This window comes from Salvelinus sp. IW2-2015, linkage group LG17 (assembly GCF_002910315.2).
Source record: "Salvelinus sp. IW2-2015 linkage group LG17, ASM291031v2, whole genome shotgun sequence".
In the NCBI taxonomy this organism is placed as follows: Eukaryota; Metazoa; Chordata; class Actinopteri; order Salmoniformes; family Salmonidae; genus Salvelinus; species Salvelinus sp. IW2-2015.
Window position 1 is genome coordinate 37,619,536 of NC_036857.1, and position 7,174 is coordinate 37,626,709.

Consider the following 7,174-nt stretch of genomic DNA (forward strand, 5'->3'; position numbering starts at 1 on the left):
TATTGATTTATCCAAAGTGTGTGAGAGCAGTAGGTAGATCGCGTGTAGTTGGTGCAGACAATGAAATGGATGGGCAGGTTGAGAGCAAGAACTTGGACAGGCATACAAACAGGGAGGACAGAATAACTAAGCGAGAGGAAAAGGCAGAATCTTATGATTTCCCTATTTGTCATAAAAACTGTAGCTCATATATTGATCACATTAATAAATGTTACCAATAAACGGTGCATTCAGAAAGTATTCAGCACCCTTGACTTTTTCCAATTGGTTACGTTAAAGCCTTATTCTAAAATGGATTAAATAAAATAGTTCCTCAATCTATACACACACACACACACACACACACACACACACACACACACACACACACACACACTGAAAACGCAAAAACAGGTTTAGAAATGTTTGAAAATGTATTTAAAATAAAAAACAAATACCTTATTTACATACAGTTCCAGTCAAAAGTTGACACCTACTCATTCAAGGGTTTTTCTTTAGTTTTACTATTTTCTACATTGTAGAGTAACAGTGAAGACACCAATACTATGAAATAACACGTAATCATGTAGTAACCAAAAAAGTGTTAAATCAAAATATATTGTACATTTGAGATTCTTCAAAGTAGCCACCCTTTGCCTTGATGACAGCTTCGCGCACTCTTGGCATTCTCTCAACCAGCTTCATGAGGTAGTCACCTGGAATGCATTTCAATTAACAGGTGTGCCTTGTTAAAAGTTCATTTTAAAATAATGCATTTGAGCCAATCAATTGTTGTGACAAGGGTTGGTATACAGAAGATGGCCCTATTTGGTAAAAGACCATGTCCATATTATCTTCTTGTCAATACGGGGGCGCTGTTTTCACTTTGGAAAAAATTGTGCCCAAATGGAACGGCCTCGTACTCTATTCTAGATCATACAATATGCATATTATTATTACTATTGGATAGAAAACACTCTCAAGTTTCTAAAACTGTTTGAATTATATCTGTGAGTAAAACAGAACTCATTTGGCAGTAAACTTCCATATAGGAAGTGAAAAATCTGAAAATGAGGCTCTGTTTCAGGGCCTGTCTATTCAACTGGCTTTTATTTATCGATATGCATGCACTTCATACGCCTTCCACTAGATGTCAACAGGCAGTGGAAGGTGGAATGGGGTGTCTAGCTTGATCTGAGGACGAACAAGAGCTTTTGGAGTGACAGGTCCGGTATTTTCTTTGTCTTCAACGGCGCGCGAGGGACCTCGACATTGTCTTCTGAAAAGCGTTCGGTATACACGGCGAATATCTCCGGCTCTGATTTTATTTGATACATATGATAATAACATCATAAAGTAGGTTTTTTCAACCGAGTTTTATCAGTTTATTCAACGTTTATTGGGACTTTTGGAGTTTTCCGTTCTTTGCGCCAAGAGAGGATGGGAATGTTAGCAACCTTGGCTAGCATTGTGGCGCGAATTCGACAGAAGAAATGGACATTCTAAAACCAAACAACGATTTATTCTGGAAATAGGACTTCTTGTACAACATTCTGATGGAAGCTCAGCAAAAGTAAGACAACATTTATGATATTTATTTATTTATGACATCGTATTTCTGTGTAATATGTTGATGTCTATTCTCCGCCGTGTTGGTGAGCACTGTCTCACAATAACCCAAGCTGTATGTTGTGGTAAAGTTATTTAAAAAAATCTAACACAGTGGTTGCATTAAGAACCAGTGTATCTTTCATTTGCCATACAACAAGTATTTTTATGTAAAGTTTATGATGAGTTCTTTGGTCAGATTAGGTGAGTGTCCAAAATATCTCCGGACATTCTGTGGAAATGTTGCTACGTATTCACAATGTATAACCATCAGGTGCAATCCTGTTTCCATTGATCATGCCTTGTGATGTTTCTACAACTTGGACCTCCACCTGTGATACATCCAAATTGATTTGACAAGGCACACCCTGTGTATATAACGTCCCAAAGTCGACAGTGCATGTCAGAGCAAAAACCAGCCATTTAGGTCAAGGAATTACGTTAGAGTCGAGAAGTGTGATGTGAGGCAAGATCTGGGCGAACGGTACCAAAATATTTCTGCAGCATTGAAGGTTCCCCAAGAACACAGTGCCTCCATCATTCTTAAAAGGAAGAAGTTTGGAACCACCGACTCTTCCAAGCTACTCCCGGCCAAACGAGCAAACGGAGAGATGGCCTTTCAGGGAGGTGATCAAAACACCTGATGGTTCACTCTGACAGAGCTCCAGAGTTTCCTCTGTGGAGATGGGAGAACCTTCCAGAAGGACAACCATCTCTGCAGCACTCCACCAACAAGGCCATTATGGAGTGGCCAGACGGTAACGCCACTCTCTCAGTAAAAGGTACGACAGCACGCTTGGAGTTTGCCAAAAGGCACCTAAAGGACTTCAAACCATGAAAAACAAGATTCTTGGTCTGATGAAACCAACATTGACTCTTTGCCTGAATGCCAAGCATCACGGTCTGGAAGAAACCTGCACCCATCGGTGAAGCATGGTGGTGAGCATCATGCTGTTGGGGATATTTTTCAGCAGCAGGACTGGAGGACTAGTCAGGATCGAGGGAAAGATGAACAGAGCAAAGTACAGAGAGATCCTTGATGAAACCTGCTCCAGAGAGCTTCAGGACCTCAGACTGGGACAAAGGTTCACCTTCCAACAGGACAACAACCCTAAGCACACAACCAAGAGTGTCTTCGGCACAAGTCTCTGAAGTCCTTGAGAGGCCCAGCAGTCAGAGCCCGATCGAACATCTTTGGATAGACCTGAAAATAGTTGTGCAGCGACGCTCCCCATCCCAACCTACAGAGCTTCAGAGGATCTGCAGAGAAGGGGAGAAACTCCCCAAAGACAGGTGCCAAAACTCTGTAGCGTCAAACAAGAAAGACAGAGCCTGTAATTGCTGCCAAAGGTGCTTTGGCACTGAGTAAAGGTCTGAATACTGGATGTAAATGTGTTTTTTTCTTATTAATTTTTGTAAAAATTAAAAATTTAAACCTGTTGTTGTCATTATTGGGTATTGTGTGTATATTATTGAGGGGGGGAAATCTAGAATCCATTACAGAATAAGACTGTAACAAAAATATGGAAAAAGTCAAGGGTCTGAATTTTTTTCCGAATGCACTGTTTATGGTCGTATATCAACCATGGTTGAGACGAGCAGCCTAGTGTCTGCTTACCGTACAAAACTGTTGAAAAAAGTCAAGGGGTCTGAATAACTTTCCGAATCCACTGCACATGCATGCACTCACATACAAAATATACACTCACGATGTTCCATAACTTGAGCACCTCGCAATAAACAATTGTCAGGGTTTTGCAAATGTTCATTGTTTTTTATAGCAGCACAGAATGACTTACAAACAAACTTGCTACATACAGGTTATCAGTATCAAAGTTTGAGAACCGTTTTTGATCCCTTGACTCTGCCCTGAAAAGGCAGTTTACCTACAAGAAATATACTTACAAAAAATGCCCATATCATGGCACCCAAACCAGTTTTACAAAACTGACATTGACTAAAAGCATGAAGCAAAACATTGCATTTGCTTCAGCATAATTGAATATTAAATAGGAGTGTAAGGGCAACACAACATTTCAAAATACAAGCTCAAGTCAGACAAGTCTACCGAGCGGCCAGCTCTAGCCCAATAAGCGACTGCTTATTGTCGGGTCTCAATTTTAACTGTTGACGTTAGAGAGAATACGTAGAATACACAAGTGCAATTAAAAATTGGTTGTGCATCAGCAGTTTCTCCGTTATGTCAAGTCCCTGACAGTCCACTCAATTAGCCTATTTTGGCTAACAATTTTTTAGATTGCGTACATTAGTCAGCTATCTAGTCATAGGTTGAATACAAAAGCAACGTGCCAGGTGCCCAATTGGGGCTCCCATTCGATTTGGTCACGCACTCATATTAACACATGGCACAAGGTCATGGCAAAATGTGTGGAATTGCCAGGAAATGAGCTCTAAAACTGCAAAAATGTCTCCACCCTATGACCAAATGTGTAGAATTGTAGGAAATTTGCTGTAAAACTGGACATTTCTCTCCACCCCCCCAACCAAATTTCACTTAGGGCCCCCAAAAGCTAAAGCCACCCTGAGTCTCCCATAATTCTAGCCAGATTCATTTTTTTTGTAATTCGAAATATATAATACATACACTAAGGAAGAAAACAAAATAAAGACAAATATTAAAAAGTTGCACTTGCATTATATTACATTTTCCTTAGGTACTATTTAAACAAACGTGCATCTTAAAACACACAACGTGAATCTCGTGTTAACTGTTCTTTCAAAATATTCAAATCCATCTAAAAGTCAAATGGAATGCAAGTCAAAGTTGATGGCACATATTCTAATGGCGGACACAATACGGCATTGATGGTACAGAGGCAATTCAAAACATTCCACGAAACAAACAAAATCAAGTCAATACGCTCGAGTAAAAGAAGCTACATTGTAACCATTTGCTTCAATAAATAAACAAAAGGAGGAATTGTTAGTTGGACTTCCCAACAGGTCATATACTGGTTCAATTGATACATTCTGGTGGCACTGTAACGTTAGAGATGCACTTGGGCTCTGTATCATCGCCAAGGCACAATGTGAAAATTGGCACGGACTTCTTTTACATTATGCTAAAACAAGAAAACTAAACCAAAATGAACAATTGTAACATATTTCCATCAACGTCTTGATTGACAAGTGCGTGGACGACTTCTGTGTGCAAATATCAGATAGTCACACCTCTGTTTTTTCCCCGCGCATGCCGCCCGCATTCACCAAGTTACCTCAACACATATTTGGAGGACATTGTAACAGGGCGGGTCTGTGTAACTTTTCCTACTTTTACTTTGAAACACAAACATACAGTGAAAGGAACAATACCCACCAACCTGTGGTGGAACGGAATATTCCGGTCCTTAAAGTTCTCTACTCCATGTAACCAAGTGTGGAGATGTTAAAAAGCAACCGTGTGGAAAAACACCCGAGGTTGGGCGATGAGATTAAACATTTGAGGCAATGTCTCAGCAACAGTTACCTCACTTACAACCACTAATGACAACTACTTGAAAAAGTTGGTCACTTTTGCTTTTACTGCGTTAAAAAATGGAAATGTAACCCAAAAAGGCTGCTTCAAATCATTTAAAAATAGAGAAATCTGAAAGCAGACAATCTTAAAACAAATAATTTCAGCTTAAAAATATCAATTGTTCAATCAATACACATCTTCCATGGTCCCACCATGTTATAATCTGACATCATGCAAACTAGCAGCTCATATTTCCCTATTTAGTCGTTCATTTTAGTCTGTCTTCTCTTGTTTCCTCCCCCTCACAAGTCGCGTGAATCCTCTATATCCTCCACTCCTTCCCCTGTGGGAGGATCTGAGGTTCTCCCAGCCAATGGGGAGGGAGAATCAGTGGCATGCCGTTCCTTTCCAGGTGTTCGTCAATAGAGCGGCTACCGGGGTGTGCGCACCCACGGTGCTGCACTTGGTGTATGCACCCCTTGTGTCGGTGCCACTTCCTAAGGAGTTGTGTCTAGTTCTCTCTCAGGGGACTGGCAATGTGGCTAAAATGATCAGGACAGCCAGGGCCCAGTCAGGGACCAGTCAGGGCCCAGTCAGGTAGTCCAGAGTCACCTCTGAGGCCTGAGGAAGAGATCAGTAAATTCAAATATGAAGAAGATACAAAGTTGGGGAGACAGTACGTAATGTAGTTGGTGCAGCAATGTAAATGGATGGGCAGGTTGAGAGCAAGACTTGGACGGCATACAAACAGGGAGACAGAATAACTAAAGCAGAGAGGAAAAGGCAGAATCTTATGATCCCCTATTGTCATAAAAACTGTAGCTCATATATTGATCACATATAAATGTACCAATAAACGGGCATTCAGAAAGTATTCAGACCCCTTGACTTTTTTCCACATTTGGTACGTTAAAGCCTTATTCTAAATGGATTAAATAAAAATATTTCCTCAATCCATATACACACACACACACTGGAAACGCGAAAACAGGTTTAGAAATGTTTGAAAATGTATTTAAAATAAAAAAACAAATACCTTTTTTGGGTTTTTCTTAGTTTTACTATTTTCTACATTGTAGAGTAACAGTGAAGACATCAAAACTATGAAATAACACGTAATCATGAAGTAACCAAAAAAAGTGTTAAATCAAAAATATTGTAAATCTGAGATTCCACCCTTTGCACCCATTGGTTGGTATACAAGAAGATGGCCCTATTTGGTAAAAACCATGCCATATTATGGCAAGAACAACTCAAATAAGCAAAGAGGGATGGGTGGAAAGGGTGGAATCTCAATTCCATCTCAACATCAACTGTGTGAATCAGGCCTTCATGGTCAAATTTGAGCAAAGAAACCACTACTAAAGGACCACCAAAAAGACAGACATCAATAAGAAGAACTTGCTTGGGCCAAGAAACACGAGCCAATGGACACCAGACCACGTTAAAATCTTGTCCTGTTCTGATGATTCCAAATTTGAGATTTGGTTCCAGCCACCGTGTCTTTGTGAGACGCAGAGTAAATTGAACGGATGATCTCTACATTGGTGGTTCCGACCGTGAAGCATGGAGGATGGTGGGATGTGCTAGCTCGTGACACTGATGTATTTTAGAATTCAAGGCCACACTTAACCAGCCAGGTTAACACAGGCATTCTGCTGCGATACGTCATCCCATCTGGTTTGCGCTTAGTTGGACAATCACTTTATTTTTTCGACAGGACAATGAGCAACACACCTCCAGGCTGTGTAAGGGGCTATTTGACCAAGAAGGAGAGTGATGGAGTGTTGCATCAGATGACCTGGCCTCCACAATCACCTGACTTCAACCCAATGAGACGGTTTGGGATGAGTTGGACCGCAGAGTGAAAGAAAAACAGCCAGCAAGTGCTCAGCATATGTTGGAAACTCCTTCAAGACTGTTGGAAAAGCATTTACACACACCACACACACACACACAACACACCACACCACACACACACACACACACACACACAACACACACACACCACACACACACACACACCACACAACACACACCACACACACACCACACACACCCACACACACACACACACACACACACACACACACCTATATAGGTCCCACG

At 40.9% G+C, this 7,174-nt stretch overlaps 1 pseudogene; it reads right to left on the reverse strand.

Moving 5' to 3' along the window:
* The window catches only part of LOC111976341 (sodium-dependent neutral amino acid transporter B(0)AT2-like), a 22,263-nt pseudogene that overhangs the window by 1,443 nt on the left and 13,646 nt on the right, over positions 1-7,174 (reverse strand).